The 22,843-nt window shown below is 48.0% G+C and overlaps 1 pseudogene; it reads left to right on the top strand.

Moving 5' to 3' along the window:
* The first annotated feature begins 8,672 nt into the window (after window positions 1-8,672).
* Window positions 8,673-15,871, top strand: LOC140119820 (uncharacterized; annotated as a pseudogene).
* Window positions 15,872-22,843: the final 6,972 nt, after the last annotated feature.

Raw genomic sequence — 22,843 nt, 5'->3', positions numbered from 1 at the left:
ATCCTGCATGTGTCGCTTCCCCGCTCAGGTCCCTGGAGTTCACCATCTTCTTCCTGGTGCATGAAAGTGCTTGGGCTTGCAACAGACTTTGAATGTTAAATCCTGCGATCAGTCGGATCATCTGACGGCACCCCTCCCCCATCTCTGTCGAATGAAAGCAGCGCAGCCGCGCCACAATCCGATCGCATGCGACACAATCCTCTGCTAAATACCTGAAATATCCTACAAAAGTGCGATCCGCAGACCCTTAGTAAATAAGCCCCAATGTTTTTACTTAATGTCCTGATAAGAAGACTTGGTGAAGCCAAAACTTAAGATAAGAAAATGCTGAAGGAAAAATATAGGACAAGAATCAAGGACAGGACTAACGCTCAGCAGATTCAAACAAAACGAAGAGTGAATCATGACATGGGTGACAGTGGCTAAGACTAAAATGGTGTCCGCTTGGTCCAAAATGGAATTTATCTCACATTTCCCCCCTATTTGAGCTTTGCAGACCTATAACCTCCTAAAGCAACCTCCTGAAACTCCAGGTACCTTCAGGTGGGCTAAACCCTCACCTACTGGACGTTTTTATGGCTTCACCAGATCCCCAGAGGCCTGTCGCTAAAAGGGTTAAAGGTCTACACATCACATCACTGAGTTCCCATAGTTCACAGGTTTGTAAACAGCCTGGTTCTCCAACAGGCAGCATCATCCTCCGCTCCGGGCACTTCTCCTGTTGTGGTGCTTACCTCCTGGACGGCCATCTGGGAACACAGTGGACTTGATGAGGGGGACCACGCAATAAGTGACAAGAGCAAAGTCACAATCCCCAATATCACCCCCACTTAAAGGAAACCCATCCAATCCCCCAACCACAAAGTGAAGGACAAAGTGTCCACTCCAGAATTTCTCTTGATTTCGTTAGACAATCCTTCAATCTTTTCAAGTGCATGGGTAATGGATACATAGGGGGCGATGTCATCTGGGATGTACATGCAACAAGCCGCTCCCACCATCTTACAGACTCCTCCCTTCTCAGCAAGGGTCATGTCCAAAGTGTCACACATGGGGGTGTAGGAGAGTCTCTTGAGGCTAAAGTCTGTGGACTCCCTGGACCACCGCGAGAGATGATGGTACTAGCTGCAACCCAGGACTGGAGTCTAAGTGGCCCCCTGGTCTTCGCCAGAGCCCGCCGAAAAGCGGGATGGTGCTGCCGCGGTGGCAGACAAGGTAGGGACACAGGGTAGCCAGGACCTCGGGTAGGCAGGACCTCAGGATGGCCACCGGGATACAGGACCACCACAGGAACACAGGACCGCCACAGGAGTACAGGACCGCCATAGGAGTACAGGACCACCACAGGAACACAGGACCGCCATGGGAATACCACAGGAACACTGGAAACACAGAGGCGTCTGGAAACGCACAGGAAACATGGAGGCGTCTGGAAACGCTCAGGAGGCTTTCACTTGAGCAGAATGACTTGAAGATCCGGCAGGGGATGCTGGGAGCCGCCGGGCTATATAGGAGCCTGGAAGTACCCTTTAAATTCCTGAAGAGTCGGCGCGTGCGGGCAAGCAGCAGGAGTGCGGCCTACAGAGGAAGCTGGCGTTGGACCTGGACAGGACCGCAGCGGAATCTGGAGCCACGAGAGGAGAATACGGGCCCGGGGGGGGTGGGTGGCGCCACATCATAGAACACGGATGTGCCTGCGATCCAAGACATGGGTCGCGCGGGCATCCGTGACACAAAGCCACGCTGTTCTGGAAAGCATCTTGGATATAAGTCACAAATCTCTGTTGATTACAATAAAAACATTTAACCCAATCAACATTCTAGCTATTGGGGAATAATGGACTCCAGACCTGCCCATATCTGAGACCCCCCTTGGTGCTCCTACTGTATCTATATAAACGTTATCATCTAGGTGCTTCTCTCTTTGACCTCCAGAATCCTTTGGGATTCTCTAACTTTTCTTTATGTGTCTGATCAATCTTATCTTTAGGGATGATGAGAAGGAATGCACAAATTTTATCACAGTACACTCACCTTCCCAGCCTCTAGGCCTGACCTGACTCTACTATCCCCACAAATCCAGTACACATCAGACACTGCTAATACAGGGTTACCTGTGCTGTCAATGTTAAAGAAGGTCATTGTCTTGTAGCACCAACTGTAGGTAAAGTCTCCTACCCTGGGGGCATCCTGGTTAGCCCTATAGTTACAGTGATAGTCATGGTTGGGGTGTCCCTGAGCATAGAGTCAGTCAAAAAAAGAGACCAACTAGCAAGAAGAATAAGTAAGTTTGCAATAGAAAGTATAGAAGCATGCTGGCTTCACTCTAGCTTCACAGACGTGACGCTGATCAGCAGGACTTGGCACTCAGGCTAACAGGGACTGGAACACCTGTGGATCAAACTTTTCAGGCCCAGTACTCACCATTGAGACTATGGGACAGTCTCTGGGTTCCATCTGTGCAGCTGCCTTCGCCACCCTGTCAGCCACATCCTTGCCCTTGACTTGTGGAGTTACCAAATTGTGTGTGCTTTTACTTTTATTATCCCCACCTCTTGTGGTAGTAAGAGAGCATCTGCAACACCCCTGCCAATATATAGGCAGGCTGGTAGTTGCGAATAAAGCCCTCTCCAGGTCAGGAGCTGTTAGGGGGAGTCGCAAGCCCTCTATGAAGGTTCTAGAGCCTGGACATCATGTGATTGCAGCTGTACATTCTGTCTGGAAAGGCAATAGTTAAATAGGTGTAAGATGTTATCCAATTGTGTGGCTGTATTGTGAACTGGAGTGTGCTACCACCTGACCAGGGGTAGTATAAAACCCCTGTACAGTGGGAGCAGGTGGGCTTAGTCCAGTCTTAGCTGTCAGCAGCCCAGACCACATGGTCCAGTCCAGACTACAGAAGTCTGAGAGTGAACATAGAGACAGTGCACAGCACACCTTTAGTGCTATCACAGAAACCAATCCCAGAAACTGAGTCAGGAGACTCTAATCCAGAGCTGCAGCTTCCACAGTTTGGACACAGCTCCATATCAATTATCCCAGCCTGCATCTACTACCAGGCTGGTGCTTTATTCCTGAGGACCACTCTCCACGACCACTCCAGTACCAGAATCCAGATCTGCTGTTAGACTGTATAGGCCCATTGCCTGCTACCTGTTGTTCAACAAAGACCTGTGATTTGCACAACATTGCCTCCGTCTGATCCCTGGATTCCAGACCCCGAGGGAGATGCCTACTAGGATCTGTTTGAGGGGACTCCTGGCTGCACCTTCCAGCTGCTCCCCAATCTGCAATGCCCCAAGCAGTGACCCATGTGAGTGCCGCATCTACCGTCATCATGAGCACAGGCCCCATTGCCAACCATGGACCAGGCCTAGTCCAAGGAAGTACTCCAGCGGCAAGTATAACCGACTCTCAAGGGTCTTCCGTGGCTGAAGATGAAGCAGCCGCCAATGTTCCAGCGAGGGATCACCCTCCAGCGACTCCTTTCCAGTGGGGTGATGACCCGGGCCCCAGAAGAGTTGGAGGCTGCGGAAGGAACAATGGTGTTGGCTCAAGCGCCCATTTATCTGTTTCTAGATCCGTCCATGGTGATGGGGTCTACGGATCCACCGGCTGGTGAGGCTGATGACCCGGAGGTCAGCACTCCTACTTTTGACCCTCAGGAGAGCAGCAACGTCATTGAAGAGCATGCAGTTCCCGAAGTCACCACCAGGTTCCCGGAGCCGGCTGCTGCCCTGCCAGCGGACCCGGTTTCATCTGATGTGATCTCCGACTGTGAGTAATCCCCCGATGGGCTGAGCTCATTTATCCTCACAGAGCCAGAGACTCTCCTGGGACTCTTCATTTATTTCTTAAAGTCAGGTATGTAGCCAAGACTGTGTCAGACTTTGTCAAAATCCTGACCGCAGACTTACGCCAGTACTTGTGTGACCAGGGGTGTTTAAATAGTTACACCTAAACGTCATACACTAGGGTAAGACCATGAGACAGCAGGTAGACCATATGTACTATACATATCATTTATGTTTATGATTATTCCACCTAGCAGGCGTGTCTTCGGACAAATTTTTAGGCCTTGGTGCAAGAAGTGGATTACAGGACATGACACCACACCTTTCCTTAGCAAACAGTTGGTTTACGGGCGTTAGCTACCAACTGTACAGTCTTCATTTTTATGTACCTAGTCCAACACCAACCCTGGTCCCTGTAGCCAGGACCGTGGGCGGTTTGTCTCTCCTACACTGCACATAGCCAGCACTTACCCTAAAGTGCACTTTACCACCTGCATATATGGCCATATGTTGCTGGGCATGCTTAGGGGGTATGCAACACCCCTGCCAATACATAGGCAGGTCAGCAGCTGTTAGAGGGAGTCGCAAGCCCTCTATGAAGGTTCTAGAGCCTGGACATCATGTGATTGCAGCTGTACATTCTGTCTGGAAAGGCAATAGTTAAATGGGTATAAGATGTTATCTAATTATGTGGCTGTATTGTAAACTGGAGTGTGATTGGAGAGGGCTACCACCTGACCAGGGGAAGTATAAAACCCCTGTGCAGTGGGAGCATGTGGGCTTAGTCCAGTCTTAGCTGTCAGCAGCCCAGACCACATGGTCCAATCCAGACTACAGAAGTCTGAGTGAACAGAGAGACAGTGCACAGCACACCTTTAGTGCTATCACAGAATCCAATCCCAGAAACTGAGTCAGGAGACTCTAATCCAGAGCTGCAGCTTTCACAGTTTGGACACAGCTTTATATCAATTATCCCAGCCTGCATCTACTACCAGGCTGGTGCTTTATTCCTGAGGACCACTCTCCATGACCACTCCAGTACCAGAATCCAGATCTGCTGTTTAGGCCATCTAGGCCAGTTGCCTGCTACCTGTTGTTAAATAAAGAACCTGAGTTGATTTGCACAATGTTGCCTCCGTCATCCCTGGATATGGCTTTCTACCACCACGGGCTTCCCCATCCATTACCAAGGGACACTTGGGTTGTCCTAGGGAAAACCAGTACATCAGCCTCTCCCTCCATATTTCTTGCACACACCACCTGCTGGAGACCTGCCAGGCTATAGCACAGCCCCCCGGTCCCCATACCAAGCACCGTGACATCAGCGCAACCTCGGCCGCAATTGCCAGCCACTCTGGTATTGTGGGCCCTTGCTGCCTCCAGGCCTCAAGAAAAGGCTAGGCCCCAGGGTGCCATGCTTAAAGGGCTCCCTGCAGAGGGGAGGAAATCTCCAGCCTTCCATATGGGTTCATAGTCGTGTATAGACCATCACTCCACCTCCTGCGCTGACCTGTGTGGGGGGAGTGGTTCTGCTTGTACTACCTCATGTGCTCCACTGACCACTGTATATCCAGCATAGAACCGTCTTTTTTTTCCTGCAGACCTGGAGCCATCTATGAGAAAAAAAACTCAACATCTGGGTTAAACACCCAAACCAAACTCAACACATAGGTTAATCATCACTCCCTCCCTTCCCATCTGAATCCTGGAAGACTGGTGACAGAACAGCAGGATTCAGAGCTGTGCATCTTTTCAGTGTGATGGGGCATCAGGAGTGCACACTGGAGTCTGAGCTGTCTGGCCTTTGCTCAGATGCTTGGGCTTTACTTGGGTGAGGACACTGTGCAAGTCATGTGGGGTTTACACAGTAACTGAGTGATCTAGGATCAACTCACTGGCCTTGCTGAGAAGATTGCTGGCTGCAGCAATCCGGGTCTAACCGGGCTTAATAGTGGGCCGCTGGGGAGGCCACCACGTTTCTGGACTAGACTCCCGTGGCGTGGACTGGATACTGAGTGCAAAATAAAATAAAAGGTCTTATCCAATAGGATGTGCCTAGGGCCGGGGCAGACAGGATTTGCCAGCTTTAGGCTGTGGAATGCATCAATTACCTCCTGACTAAGGGCAAATGGGGAAGAGGCAAGGCAGTAATCATGGGGTAGCATCAGGCTGGTATTCTTTCCTCTGTCAGATATCTGCCTGTGGCTGAGAAGCAGTGGCCTAGGAAGACCACCTTCTCTTGGCAATACTGGAGTTTGTCTCTGGAAACTTTGCAACTCTTCTGGAACAGAAAACACATAACGTCAATAAATGCATTTTGGCAAATCTGTAAAATGGAAGCACAAACACAAGAGAATATTCAGTAAGGGGCTAGTCTGCCAGTCTACTCCCTGTAGGGCTGTGGAGTATGGAGTACTGGCTGGGGGAGTTTTACCCCCCTTGTGAACTGGTAAAGGCAAATAGGTACTGGTAATCTTCATGTAGGGGCACAGAGAGGAAAACATTTGCCAAATAAATAACAGTGAATAATATGGGGACTCTCGGGTACTGCTGCCAGTGTGGGACACTCATGTATCCGGCTGTTCTTTCTGGGTCTTTTTCTTGACTGGGAATGGGTTAAATCATCATCGGGCTAGCAGGGGAGGAGTCTCACATCAGTTCTTGTGCGTGCTGACGTCCTCGTTAGTTACCACCCCTCCTATTAGAATGTGGCCATTCACTTTAGTCACCTCAGTCATGTCTCCTCCCCGCAAGTGGAAGCATACCCCCTTGAGCTGGGCTCGGTCCGGGATTGAAACTTTTATCAGTCTTACTTTGGCGTGGTCTGTGAAACTACCAACCCTGGTCTCTGTTCCCTTTGTACGTCAATCTTTCAGAGTCTTATCAATCCCTCTGTACGCAAGTCTGGTAGAGATGTCTGTAGTCCGTTAACACCTTTGGTAACAACCCGTTACAGATGTACACTACACTGTCAGGTCATCCCCCATGTGTCCTAAAGCTGTAAACAGTTGCCGGGACACACGGGACTCTCTTAACCATCTCTAGCTCAGCGTTCTGAGCTTTCTATAAAGTTCTGGCCACACTCCAACGTCTCAAACAGAAGTCAGGTACACTTGTGTTGTTTTTTTTAGTCATAAAGGAATAAAAGTCAGTCATAGGCTCTGTAATACAGTTGGGGGGCTCGTTCTTGCTTAGTCTGTTCATGGGGTACACAGGAGGACATCACATCATACTGTATTCTTGTATCACAAGCAAATTCCTTCAAGTCTTATAGGCTGTTAGCTCTGTCGCCCAAACTTAACACAGATCGCTTTCTTTGCGCTTCAAGGCCACTTCTCACAGATAACAAAACTCTCCCTCTCGGTTACGCTACAAAATCCAAAAAGCAAGTACCAGAGATACAGAAACTTCCCACTCCAAGAATTCTCTCAACACAAATCTGATATCAGTGAAAATATTCACCTTTACCAGGTTATATTATAGACATCTATCTAGATTCTCCAAGGGTGTTCAGCTACTAGAAAAACGATTACCTAATACAACTATAACAACTATGCCAGACGCCATATTGTTTCCTTTTTTCAGGGAGAAAAAAAAACATAAAATCTCTTTTTCTCAAATTCTGTCCACATCAAAACTTTGAAATGTCCCTTATTGCCCGTCTCTTTCTTCACAGACTTCAACTGTAGAGAGCCCAGGAGGCTGCAGGGACCGTCAGGACAATGGAGCGGAGCCCCTGAGGAGGAGCTGGAGGTCCCCAGCATCACACACTGCCCAGACATCCAGGAGTCACCTGCACTCATCACATGATCTATGACATCATCACAGGTCCTTCATCCACCACTTCCCCTCCATACACTCATCCTGCTGCTTCCTTTCCTCTGGGAGACCCCGCCCCTAAGTGACATCACACTCCCCGGGTCACATGACTAGTGGATAGTGAGCAGAGGCTCCGCCCCTCAGTGACATCACACTCCCCGGGTCACATGACTAGTGGATAGTGAGCAGGAGGAGGTGTGTGAGGTAGAGTGTCCTGCACTGAGGAGAGAAGAGGTAAGTGACCAGAGGAGGGACTACAACTCCCAGCATGCTCCAGGAGCACACACTCTATACGGAGGGACTACAACTCCCAGCATGCTCCAGGGGCACACACACTATATGGAGGGACTACAACTCCCAGCATGCTCCAGGAGCACACACACTATATGGAGGGACTACAACTCCCAGCATGCTCCAGGAGCACACACACTATATGGAGGGACTACAACTCCCAGCATGCTCCAGGAGCACACACACTATGTGGAGGGACTACAACTCCCAGCATGCTCCAGGAGCACACACACTATATGGAGGGACTACAACTCCCAGCATGCTCCAGGAGCACACACACCATATGGAGGGACTACAACTCCCAGCATGCTCCAGGTCCCTCCATGTGGGGTCCAGTATGTGCTATTAGTGAGGAGCGGCACAGTCCAGCGCCATCACTCCTCCCTCAGTCCAGTGACCTCCCCTCCAGTGTCTGGAGAATCCCCATCTGTCACATCACACATGTCATGGACACAATTGCTTCATATAGAGTTTGCTCTTAGTTCTTGTCATGTTTCCTCAGGTTCTATAGATCCAGGACTCCCAGAGGTTTCTCCTAAAGATGATCCTTTCCATCAATGATCCACCAGGGATCCAGGAGAAGGACAGAGAGCAGATGGCGGCCAGGATCCTGGAGCTCACCCTGGAGATGATCTCCTTGATAACCGGAGAGGTGAGAGTCTCCCAGGACACGGCTCTTATCTCTAGGAATAACAGCGGGAAATGACTGGAGAGGTGAAGGATTCTTAGGATCTATGTAGTGATCAGTGTCTCCCCATACACAGGATTACACAGTAGTGAAGAAGTCGTCTGGTGAGTGTGTGACCCCCCGTGTGTCAGGAGGATGGACCCAGAGCCCCATCACCGAGCCTCCACCTCATTCACTGATACATGAGCAGAAGATCCTAGAACTTACCTCCAGGATCACTGAGCTGCTGAGCGGAGAGGTGAGCGCTGCCGGGAATGCTGGGACATTGTACAATAACACAAGGGAGGGGTCTGGGTGATGACTGTGTCATTGTGGGTGTCAGGTTCCTATAAGGTGTCAGGACGTCACTGTCTATTTCTCCATGGAGGAGTGGGAGTATATAGAAGGACACAAGGACCAGTACAAGGACATCATGATGGAGGACCACCAGCCCCTCACATCACCAGGTAAGAGGAGACCTTCCTGATTATAGAGGACAGAGCAGGTGTGAGGTCACCTCCTCCATCATCTCATCATCACATATAGACAATGTATCAGTCACTGTGTATATTTCCTATAGATGGATCCAGTCACAGAAATCCACCAGAGAGATGTCCCAGTCCTGGAGATTCCCGGGATATTACACAGGAACCAGAGAGACGTCCCAGTCCTGGAGATTCCCGAGATATTACACAGGACCCAGAGAGATGTCCCAGTCCTCTATATTTCCATGTTGTAAAGGTGGAGCCAGAGGAGAATGTCCTTGATCATCAGGTAGGTTGAGATGAGACTCAGTTGGTGGTGATCTATGAAATGTTGATGGCTGTTGTGGTCGGTCATAACTGCAAATAGTTAGACATATGACATGGAACTTGTGGCTCAGAGCAGGAGAAGTGAATAATCTTGTCCCTGGTGTCCATGAGTCTCCACCTCAGGATCGGGTCACATCGGGTTATGCAGTAATATAACCGGAACATTGATGTTGATGTGTAAAATATTTGGATGAATGTGGATCCCGTCTCCTCCTGCAGGAGATTATTCCCCTTAGTTCCTGGTTCTGGAGGTTTCTGTCCATCACTTGGATATAAGAGAATCTCTGGAGACATTTCCTTGTTTTCTCAGGTCCTTCATGTTGGATCTTTCCAGGAAAGTTGTGGTGGAAGGAGGAGCGGAGAGGAAATCCCCTCATCAGTGACAGAGGAGGGTAAGAGCCTTTCATGTATCTTGTGGGTTATTCTTCCCTTATACATTGCACACTTGGGGTCACTGTAAGTAGATGTCCTTTTATGGATTCCTTGTCGAATGTGCCTCCCCATCTATATTACTCTGCTTTGTTATCTAAAATCTGATAAGGCATTAATAATAATAATCTTTATTTATTTAACGCCAACAAATTCCGCTAATTTACAAACCATAGGGGAGCTATACGGAGAAGAGGCGGCTCCACCATTAACTTAGACAGGGGGCATCCTCTACACCTAGAGGAGAGGAGGTTCTACCATCACCATAGACAGGGGACATCCTCTACACCTAGAGGAGAGGAGGTTCTACCATCACTATAGACAGGGGGCATCCCCTACACCTAGAGGAGAGGAGGTTCTACCATCACCATAGACAGGGGACATCCTCTACACCTAGAGGAGAGGAGGTTCTACCATCACCATAGACAGGGGGCATCCTCTACACCTAGAGGAGAGGAGGTTCTACCATCACCATAGACAGGGGACATCCTCTACACCTAGAGGAGAGGAGGTTCTACCATCACCATAGACAGGGGACATCCTCTACACCTAGAGGAGAGGAGGTTCTACCATCACCATAGACAGGGGGCATCCTCTACACCTAGAGGAGAGGAGGTTCTACCATCACCATAGACAGGGGACATCCTCTACACCTAGAGGAGAGGAGGTTCTACCATCACCATAGACAGGGGGCATCCTCTACACCTAGAGGAGAGGAGGTTCTATCATCACCATAGACAGGGGGCATCCTCTACACCTAGAGGAGAGGAGGTTCCACCATCACCATAGACAGGGGGCATCCTCTACACCTAGAGGAGAGGAGGTTCTACCATCACCATAGACAGGGGACATCCTCTACACCTAGAGGAGAGGAGGTTCTACCATCACCATAGACAGGGGACATCCTCTACACCTAGAGGAGAGGAGGTTCTACCATCACCATAGACAGGGGACATCCTCTACACCTAGAGGAGAGGAGGTTCTACCATCACCATAGACAGGGGACATCCTCTACACCTAGAGGAGAGGAGGTTCTACCATCACCATAGACAGGGGGCATCCTCTACACCTAGAGGAGAGGAGGTTCTACCATCACCATAGACAGGGGGCATCCTCTACACCTAGAGGAGAGGAGGTTCTACCATTACCATAGACATGGGCATCCTCTACACCTAGAGGAGAGGAGGTTCTACCATCACCATAGACAGGGGGCATCCTCTACACCTAGAGGAGAGGAGGTTCTACCATCACCATAGACAGGGGACATCCTCTACACCTAGAGGAGAGGAAGTTCTATCATCACCATAGACAGGGGGCATCCTCTACACCTAGAGAAGAGGAGGTTCTACCATCACCATAGACAGGGGGCATCCTCTACACCTAGAGGAGAGGAGGTTCTACCATCACCATAGACAGGGGGCATCATCTACACCTAGAGGAGAGGTGGTTCTACCATCACCATAGACAGGGGCATCCTCTACACCTAGAGGAGAGGAGGTTCTACCATCACCATATACAGGGGGCATCCTCTACACCTAGAGGAGAGGTGGTTCTACCATCACCATAGACAGGGGACATCCTCTACACCTAGAGGAGAGGAGGATCTACCATCACCATAGACAGGGGGCATCCTCTACACCTAGAGGAGAGGAGGTTCTACCATCACCATAGACAGGGGACATCCTCTACACCTAGAGGAGAGGAGGTTCTACCATCACCATAGACAGGGGAGTCCTCTACACCTAGAGGAGAGGAGATTCTACCATCACCATAGACAGGGGGCATCCTCTACACCTAGAGGAGAGGAGGTTCTACCATCACCATAGACAGGGGGCATCCTCTACACCTAGAGGAGAGGAGGTTCTACCATCACCATAGACAGGGGACATCCTCTACACCTAGAGGAGAGGAGGTTCTACCATCACCATAGACAGGGGACATCCTCTACACCTAGAGGAGAGGAGGTTCTACCATCACCATAGACAGGGGAGTCCTCTACACCTAGAGGAGAGGAGATTCTACCATCACCATAGACAGGGGGCATCCTCTACACCTAGAGGAGAGGAGGTTCTACCATCACCATAGACAGGGGGCATCCTCTACACCTAGAGGAGAGGAGGTTCTACCATCACCATAGACAGGGGACATCCTCTACACCTAGAGGAGAGGAGGTTCTACCATCACCATAGACAGGGGACATCCTCTACACCTAGAGGAGAGGAGGTTCTACCATCACCATAGACAGGGGGTATCCTCTACACCTAGAGGAGAGGAGGTTCTACCATCACCATAGACAGGGGGCATCCTCTACACCTAGAGGAGAGAAGGTTCTACCATCACCATAGACAGGGGCCATCCTCTACACCTAGAGGAGAGGAGGTTCTACCATCACCATAGACATGGGGCATCCTCTACACCTAGAGGAGAGGAGGTTCTACCATCACCATAGACGGGGGCATCCTCTACACCTAGAGGAGAGGAGGTTCTACCATCACCATAGACGGGGGCATCCTCTACACCTAGAGGAGAGGAGGTTCTACCATCACCATAGACAGGGGGCATCCCCTACACCTAGAGGAGTGGAGGTTCTATCATCACCGAAGACAGGGGCGTCCTCTACACCTAGAGGGGGGGGACACAAGAGCTTACAGTGTATGAGGATGAGGGGGTGACACAAGAGCTTACAGTCTATGAGGATGAGGGGGTGACACAAGAGCTTACAGTCTATGAGGATGAGGGGGTGACACAAGAGCTTACATTCTATGAGGATGAGGGGGTGACACAAGAGCTTACAGTGTATGAGGATGAGGGGTGACACAAGAGCTTACAGTCTATGAGGATGAAGGGGTGACACAAGAGCTTACAGTCTATGAGGATGAGAGAGGACACAAGAGCTTACAGTCTATAAGGATGAGGGGATGACACAAGAGCTTACAGTCTATGAGGATGAGGGGCTGACACAAGAGCTTACAGTCTATGAGGATGAGGGGGGACACAAGAGCTTACAGTCTATGAGGATGAGGGGGTGACACAAGAGCTTACAGTCTATGAGGATGAGGGGTGACACAAGAGCTTACAGTCTGAGGATGACGGGGGACACAAGAGCTTACAGTCTATGAGGATGAGGGGGTGACACAAGAGCTTACAGTCTATGAGGATGAGGGGGGACACAAGAGCTTACAGTCTATGAGGATGAGGGGGGACACGAGAGCTTACAGTCTATGAGGATGAGGGGGTGACACAAGAGCTTACAGTCTATGAGGATGAGGGGGGACACGAGAGCTTACAGTCTATGAAGATGAAGGGGTGACACAAGAGCTTACAGTCTATGAGGATGAGGGGTGACACAAGAGCTTACAGTCTATGAGGATGAGAGAGGACACAAGAGCTTACAGTCTATGAGGATGAGGGGATGACAGAAGAGCTTACAGCTTATGAGGATGAGGGGATGACACAAGAGCTTACAGCTTATGAGGATGAGGGGGGGGACACAAGAGCTTACAGTCTATGAGGATGAGGGGGGGACACAAGAGCTTACAGTCTGAGGATGAGGGGGGACACAAGAGCTTACAGTCTTATGAGGATGAGGGGGTGACACAAGAGCTTACAGTCTATGAGGATGAGGGGGGGCACGAGCTTACAGTCTATGAGGATGAAGGGGTGACACAAGAGCTTACAGTCTATGAGGATGAAGGGGTGACACAAGAGCTTACAGTCTATGAGGATGAGAGAGGACACAAGAGCTTACAGTCTATGAGGATGAGGGGTGACACAAGAGCTTACAGTCTATGAGGATGAGGGGGGGACACAAGAGCTTACAGTCTATGAGGATGAGGGGGTGACACAAGAGCTTACAGTCTATGAGGATGAGGGGGGACACGAGCTTACAGTCTATGAGGATGAGGGGGGACACGAGCTTACAGTCTATGAGGATGAGGGGGTGACACAAGAGCTTACAGTCTATGAGGATGAGGGGGGGATACAAGAGCTTACAGTCTATGAGGATGAGGGGGGGATACAAGAGCTTACAGTCTATGAGGATGAGGGGGGGATACAAGAGCTTACAGTCTATGATGATGAGGGGAGACACAAGAGCTTACAGTCTATGAGGATGAGGGGGTGACACAAGAGCTTACAGTCTATGAGGATGAGGGGGGATACAAGAGCTTACAGTCTATGAGGATTAGGGGGGACACAAGAGCTTACAGTCTATGAGGATGAGGGGGGGGGGGCACAAGAGCTTACATTCTATGAGGATGAGGGGTGGACACAAGAGTTTACAGTCTATGAGGATGAAGGCATTACACACTGCCATAAAACCAAATACATATAACGCTCATCCTGACCCCTGACCAGGGGCTCTGCCGCTGCCTTTGTGGAGGTGAATGACCTGGCTGGTTCTTACCTCTGGACACCAGGGCCAATGGTATAAAGCTGCTCAGTGAGCAGAAGTGTCTTGGCCACTCAAGCTCTCGCTGACTGCAGGGCACCGCCATGGGATCTCTGCTCCTCTCCATCGGCTACTAATGTCTTGTCCCGTCATTTCACCTCCAGAAGCTTCTAGCAGCAGCGCTACTGCCCAGGACTGAGGCCCACTATGGTAAGTGGGCACAGCGGGGTATTAAAGGATGCTGAATGCAGAGCTGTGGTTTCCTGCAGTCTCTCACATCCTGGCGGCTTGTATCATAAATCTCAGTGCACAGAACCCAGAGAGTAAGGAAGTTTTAATGGAGCCCCTCAGGGTCATTTGCATACACTCTTTCAGCCTGGTGGTAGATGCCCTTTAAATTTACATATTTTACCTGTATTTTTTAGAAAACGAAAGTACAAGAGTTTCCCATGGACACCCCCCCTCATCTCCTGTAGAAGAAGAAGACAATCATTCTAATCCTTCCACAGAGGATGAATATCATGGTGATAAAAAGCAGTATTCATGTCCAAAATGTAAAAAGCATTTCACCCAGAAATCAAATCTTCTTGTCCATCAGAGAACTCACACAGGAGAGAGGCCATTTTCATGTAATGAATGTGGAATGTGTTTTATCCAGAAAGCAAATCTTGTTAGACATCAGAGAACTCACACAGGGGAGAAGCCATTTTCATGTACTGAATGTGAAATGTCTTTTATCCAGAAATCACACCTTGCTAGACATCAGAGAACTCACACAGGGGAGAAGCCATTTTCATGCAGTGAATGTGGAAAAAGTTTTACCGAGACATCAATTCTTGTGAGACATCAGAGAACTCACACAGGGGAGAAGTCATATTCATGTACTAAATGTGGAAAATGTTTCAATTGGAAGTCAAGTCTTGTTGTACATGAGAGAACACACACAGGAGAGACACCATTTCCATGTAGTGAATGTGGAAAATGCTTTGATTGGAAATCAGATCTTGTTAAACATCAGAGAACTCACACAGGGGAAAAACCATTTCCATGCAGTGAATGTGGAAAATGTTTTACTCGGAAATCAAGTCTTGTTGTACATCAGAGAATTCACACAGGGGAGAAGCTATTTTTATGTACCTTATGAGCCAAATGTTTTATGCACAATTTAAGTTATTAAGAACATCAGAGAACTCACACAGGAGAGAAACCATTTTCATGAACTGAATGTGGTAAATATATTAACAAAAAAATCTAATTTTGTTAGACATAAGAGAATTCACAGAGGAGAGAAACCGTTTTCATGTCCACAATGTGGAAAATGCTTTGCTCTGAAATCAGGTCTCGCTAAACATGAGATAATTCATACAGCGGAGAAGCCATTTTCATGTACAGAGTGTGGGAAACGTTTTAGTCAAAAATCAGATCTTGGTAGACATAAAAAAGTCACACAGGGAAAAGTCATTTTCATGTACTGAATGTGGGAAATGTTATACTCAGAAACCGTCTCTTATTAGCCATCAGAGAACTCACACAGGAGAGAAGCCATTCTCATGTAATGAATGTGGGAAACGCTTCCTGTGGAAGTCGGGTTTTGTAAAACACCAGAGAACTCACACAGGGGAGAAGCCATGTTAATTTTCATAGTTCAAGAAATATGAGCCAATAGTCAGATTTCCATCCTTGGGTTGACTTCTGCTGTTGTCTACAGAAGATAAGACGTCTTAGTGCTCAGATACATAATATCCTGTTCCTGATTATTGGCCGGCAGAAATGTAGTTACGATCAGGGAACAAAAAGTTTCTTGGGTGTGGGCTATACCACTGATGGCAACCGGAAGTGCAAATTGTATATAAGGAGACTGAACGTTATTGCGGTTGAGCACATGACGGGAGAACCAGTTGCTGGTCCGGGAGGTAGTAGAGTAGTGCCGCGTAGTTTGGAGATGCCGGACTCGGAGAATACAGATTCCTCTATGCTGCATAAGAGGCTCAGTCCAAGGCCTTCATGGTTCTTCATATAGAATTAAAGGGCTATTTCCATGGAGATAAGATTCTTAAATATACTCAGGATAACAAAATAACACATTCTCTAACTTAATGTTATTAACAAACACCTAGAATTTCACTGGTACAATTCCAACCTGTCTCCATCAGTCCTGGTGTTTACATGGTCGGGCAGATTCCTCTCCATAGATAGCTTCTCCTGTACTGCAGAGGGAAAGGCAGGAGGCAGAGAGCAATACAGACACAGGCACTTCCTGTCCCGCAGCAGCTCTACAGACACAATAAGCTTGTGATCAGAGGGGAGGGGGCATAGCAGTGCTGACTGTGTGTCATTGTGTGTTCTATCCATCTCATGACTCTGATATGGCTCATCTCTCTTTTTCTATGTGTCAGATAGTAGTAAAACGTTCATTAGCTAAATGACAGTGTAGATAAACCTGTACCCTGATAATCTAAGCACATTGTCAGCACCTCACAGCACAGAGGGATCATGAAGTGTCGCCTTAGAGAGTAGCCATCCACATTCTGGAATATTACACTGACAATCACTGAGTGATTGAACCAAAAACAGCAATAACACTGCGTAACATTGTAACATAAGGGGATAAAAAGGCTCCAGTGACTTATTTTATTGAAGGACAACTTGTAATTTAAATTGGTCCCATTACAGGTTGCACGGAACAATTGTCACCTATTCTCATATTAGGGAGAAATAAAGAATTGCTGTTTGTTTTTGCTTATTTTTGTGTTTTCTAGCACAGAATATACATGTTTTACAAGAATTTGTCCTTGCACCATCAAGCCAGAGAGCCAGAGAGTCAGGGGTTAACTGATCTGTATGTTTTTGAGAGAAATTAAGCATTTATAATAAAATGGATGGCAATGCTACATGTGCGCATATAACCACAGCATCTCATCAGTGCATTACTGAGGTCCTTACTCTTGAGTGCCGAGCCAGGACATCATGGGATACACCTACAGCCTCTATCCTCATACATACCTAGTAACCACCACCATGGTTAACCACCCTACTCAAGCCCTGTGTAACGCACACTGTGGGAAAAGACTAGAACAATAGACGAAGGCAAGGGGTGCAAACACCAAACCCACTTCCCATCTTTCTCGATTGACTCCTAGGGACAGCTAAGAGACATTCCCTCCCTGTGCCAAAGTACGAAACATGGAGACAAAGACAATACAACACAAACACAGTGGGGGTCATTTACTTACCCGGTCCTGTCGCGATCCAGTGGCGTGTTCTCCGACATGGATTCGGGTCTTCCGGCGATTCTCTAAGGCCGTGCGCCCGATGTCCACCAGGTGTCGCTGCTGCAGCGAGGTCCGCCGGAGTTCACCTGGTTCTTCTCGGTGCATGTGAGTGCTTGATTTTGCAACACACTTCGTTTTTTAAATTCCGTGGTTTTTCCAAATCCGTTGGGTTTTCAATCGGCCACGCCCCCGATTTCTGTCGCGTGAAAGCTGGCGTGAATTCGATGGAATTCGGTGCAAAACGGAAAAAGTCGGGAAGCCCTTAGTAAATGAGCCCCAGTATAGTCTCTAGAGTCGATTTACAACAAAGAGGGCAAACGCAGTACAAAATCAGAGGGCACCAGACGTAGTCTGAATACAGACCCGGTGTCAAAATATCAGGGAATACAGAGAAAACAGGATGCCAAGATACCAGGTGCTTACTACTAGCTGGGACTATAGCAAGCACAGAGTGCCGACCAGAAATATGATCTTGATCCAGGAGGTGATTGGAGAGAAAACAGAGCCAGAGCATAGCTGCAGGAGACTGCTGGGGTTGGTGCAAAATCAAGGCAAGCATAAACCAATGTTCACACAAGACCTTATCAGGGCCTCCTCAACACACATTACAGTACTCCCCCTTTAATGAGGGTCAAGGGACACGCATCGGTCCCACCAGGTTTGGAAATATTCTGCCAATGGCATAACCTGAGGAGGCAAAGAGCATGAAGATGGAGTCCCATGTCCTCTCCTTGGTGCCCTATGTATATCAGATACTGGTTGGAATTCTTGAACCTTACTTTTCAGATTCAAGTTCCGCATGAATTACAAACGTAACTAGACATACAGATTTGTGAAAGACATTGTAAATATGAATGGTGCCACGTAACTTCCACCTGTAGGATACCAGATTTATGATCTTGTTTAGAGAATGTGGACCAAGATGGAGAAAACTTTCCCGGCGGAGCCTTGAGATGCTGTGTCACCTGCACCTTTGAGACGCAGACTACCATAACCAACATACCTGTTCCCCAAAATGTACTTAGGATCGGTAGACTTTTTTTTTTTTTATTTGCCTGATGTCGTTGCCTGTCTTGGGCTTTACTCATAATTACAAAACAATGGTGACATCTTTGTGGAGGAGTTTATACTGCTTAAAGCTAATTCCACGAGTGGGAGGAAATGTCTTTGTTCTTGAGGTGTAATACCTAAAAACTGCTCTAGCGTTTGGTTAAAGGACATCTACCACCAGCAAGAAGGATTGTAGACCATGTACGCTTTTGTGCTGCTGTGTGCCCCTTCTGTCAGCATCTGCCCTTCTTTTAGCTTCTTAAGCCCTTTTTTTTTTTATGAAAAAAGGCTCATTTGCATGATTTTTAAAACTGTGGCATGGACTGGGTGGCTGGCTGTATACTGGGGCAGGGGCTAGTTATATATTAGGAGGCATAGGCTGACTGGCTGTACATACTAGGTGTCATGTGCTGGCTGGCTGTGTACTGGGGGGTACGGGCTGGCTGACTATATACTAGGGGGCATGGGCTGGCTGACTATATACTAGGGGGTAGGGGCTGAGTGGCTGTATACTGGGTGGGTATGGGCTGGATGGCTGTATACTTGGGGGTATGGACTGGCTATATACTAGGGGCCATGGGCTGGCTGGATATATACAGGGGGCTGGCTAGATATACACTACAAGGCATGGACTGGATGGCTATATACTGGGACTGGATCAATACTGGGGGACAGAGGGCTGGCTATATACTAGAAGGCATGGGATGGATGGCTATATACTGGGGCTGGCTATATACTGGGGGGCAGGGGCTGGCTTGCTATAAACTGGGTGGAGTCTGTGACCAATGCATTTTCCACCCAGGCTTATACTTGTGTCAATAGGTTTTTCGAGTTTTTTGTGTTAAAATTAAATACCTCGGCTAATACTTAGTTCGGCTTATACTTGAATGTATACAGTAATATATATATTTTTTTATTAAACTTTTTTTAAGACTTTTTTTTGGTTCCCTTCTGGGACATGTGATCATCTGATGTATGGCAGTGTATTATACTAGTGACACCTGCACTGCTGGGTCCTTCATTGGAGCCCAGGGCTGCTGTGGAGACAATTGGCTCCCCCATACTCTGCCAGCGGGGAAAGGGGGGTGATCACCAGGAGGAGGGGTAGGTGCGTCCTTTAGGTGATATGGTCATGTTTGACCGCCACGACTAAAGGGTTAAACAGCCGAGATTGTGTCACAAACAGCCGACGTCCTGCACGGATCGCACAGGTTCTGCTTCTGAGACGGTGTCATTCCTATGATGTTGCGGAAAGTCATGGGGGCACATTTACTAAGGGTCCAAACGCTGCATTTTCCCGACTTTTTTCCGTTTTGCCCTGAATTGCCCCGGGATTTTGGCGCACGCGATCAGATTGTGTTGCATCAGCGCCGGCTTTCATGCGACACAAATCGGGGGCGTGGATATTGGTCAACCCGACTCTTTCGGACAAACCGCAGAATTTAAAAAGCATATTGTGTCGCAAGACCAGCACTTACATGCACTGGGAAGAAGAAGGTGGACTCCGGTGGACCTCAGTGGGGAAGCAATAGATGCAGGAAATTGGACGCACGATCTTAGTGAATCGCGGCAGACCCGAATCCTCGTCGGGCAACGCACGGCGGGGATCGCGACGGCACGGGTAAGTAAATGTGCCCCATGGTGGCTGAAACACAAGCTCACCATGATGTTCCCCAAAGGGAGCACCTGTCACAGTTTTTCTATTCTATTTTAGGTCCTTTGTGACCTCTTGGCTTGTGTCATTTTTCTTTGTTGATCTTTTATATATTGAAAATGCAGAAATACCGTATATACTCGAGTATAAGCAATCTTTGTGCCGAAAAACCCTTACTCGGCTTATTCTCGAGTCTTTAAAAAAAAATTAACACTGTACTCACCTTTCCGACGTCCCCCATAGATCCTCTTCTGCTTCCGATGATCCGGTGCTGCCTCGGGTCCTGTGGATCCTCTTCGGGGTCTTCGGCTCCTCTTCGGGAAGTTCCATTCCTCTTCAGGCCTCCTCGTGATGCCGGCAGCTCACATCAATGAGGTCGGCAAGCGTCTGACGTCATTATGTGTGGCGGCCGAGTGCGAAGACCCAGAGAGGAGCTGAAGGACCCAAGGTGGCACCGGAGCATTGGAAGCAGTAGAGGACCTACGGGGGATGTCGGAAAGGTGAGTACAGTGTTTTTTGGTTTTTTTTACTACAGGGGCTGGCTGTATACTACTGGGGGCTGGCAGGCTATATACTACAGGGGCTGGTAGGCTGTATACTTCAGGGGGCTGGCTATATACTACACGGGGCTGGCAAGCTATATACTACAGGGGCTGGCTGGATGTATACTACAGGGGAAGGCTGGCTATACACTACAGTGGCTGGCTGGCTGTATACTACAGTAGGCTGGCTGGCTATATACTGGGAGGCTGTGACCAATGCATTTCCCACCCTTGGCTTATACTCGAGTTAATAGGTTTTCCCAATTTTTTGTGTTAAAATTAGGTGCCTCGGCTTATACTCGAGTATATACGGTAACTCAGATTGAACAAGATTTTGAGGCTAAGGTGTTGTAGTCCACTTGGTCCAAAAAAAAAAAAACTTTACTATTTAAGCCTTCATCATGTCATCATAAGCGAGGGGATGTCTTGACCCTTTTTAGATAGAAGTGTGACTGGGTTTCATTCTTTGGGGATCCTTAGTGGATAGATAGATCATTTATTTCTGCCACCCTGGGCCAAATGTTTTGTCTGTTTATGTTACCTTTTCTCTCATTACTTTACTCTAATAACATCCTTCTTGTTTTCTAAGATTCTCACGACCTCAGAAGAAGCGATGGATTAGCACATTGAGTATTATAGTGTATTCGGGCAATGTAAGGTGTCTCGTATTCTTCTATGATGAGTGGTGGAAGCTCAAGTCCCAATAGATCTGGAAGTTCGCAACCCTACCCCATAAAGCAGCGAACATACAAGAGACAGCTCCAGGTGGATCATGGTGATTCCGGTCAAGACAATCCATCAACATTTTGATATTATTTTATTATCATTGAGGGAGCTCACAGACATTAATTACATTATAACAAGAACATATATAAATACAAAAGCTAGAAAACGACATAAAGCTAGCGAAGGTGGAACAAGGATCCTGCCCATGAGGGCTCACAGTCTATATGGGAGACTAGATGGAGGCACTAGAAGACAGAGTACAGCAGTTGGGTTGTAAGCAATCCTAAATAGATGTTTGGCCCCCATCTGATCCGTTTCTTAGTTTAGGGTATGGTACGATCCCTAATAGCCTAGACTTTGGCCGGTTGTGGTCTTAGCTTCCCTCTGGCTACTCTATGTCCCAACATTGCACCTTGCCTATTTCCATCTGACATTTATCTTGTCCAATGATCAGGCTAGATTTCAAAATCAGGTCCAAAACCATTCCTACATGTTGTAGATTGCAATAGACACCTCCCTGAAGCTGTGGGTCCAATCCGTTAAAAGGTGGCAGGGGCATTCTTCAAGCTAAAGGGGTTAATGAAATCAGACCCTTCACTTCAGTCAATGGGATGTGCCAGTGCCTCTTGCTGAGATCAAGTGTCGTCATAAAGTAGATCCTGGTTGGCTGGTTCAAAGCTTCATGAATGCAGGACATGAGAAAGATATCAACGATGAAACAGTCATGGAGACGCTTGTAGAATCTATTGCTTTCATCTTTATTGGGTGTTAGCGCTACAGGAGAGGCCCAAAGACTCTGCGGGGTCAGGACAAATCCCAACTATATCATCTCCTGTATCCCTTGGAGCATTGTGTCCTAAACCCACTCATCGCAAAGAGTTTGTTGAATGGGTCGGGTACGTTGCGTTTCGAAATTATGCTGAACTATCAGGAGACCGCAGCCGTGCGCTCATGGAGCACCGCAAGAATTTCCTTCCATTGTTTCACATCTAGATTGTCTTTCGAGAATTCTGTTCCACGGTGGCTGAGATACGGGTTGCTTCAACAAGATCAGGTCTAGGTTTCTCTTTCCGAGGTTTGTCCAAGGTAAGTTGTCAAACTTGTGTTATAGGTAGGGCCTAGTTATGATACTCTGTAACGACGCAAGCTGCACTATAAATATTAAAGTTTTTAAAAACTCTAAAATATTACATCTAAAATAGAAATAAAAGGACCAAACATAATAGGGATCCCTGCATCCTAAAATACCTGATATATCAAACCTTAAAAATTTAAACTTTTGATCGTGGTCCAAAGAAAAGGTCATGCAGCCAAAACCGAGCCAATAAGACAAGGGCACAAATGCTTTTTTTTATACCAATTTTGCTACAGTAGGAATTCCCCCCCCCCCCCCCCCC

Source organism: Engystomops pustulosus, chromosome 2 (assembly GCF_040894005.1).
Source record: "Engystomops pustulosus chromosome 2, aEngPut4.maternal, whole genome shotgun sequence".
NCBI classification, from domain to species: Eukaryota; Metazoa; Chordata; class Amphibia; order Anura; family Leptodactylidae; genus Engystomops; species Engystomops pustulosus.
Note: the sequence above shows the minus strand (reverse complement) of the source record. Positions and strands in the feature narration are given on the sequence as shown.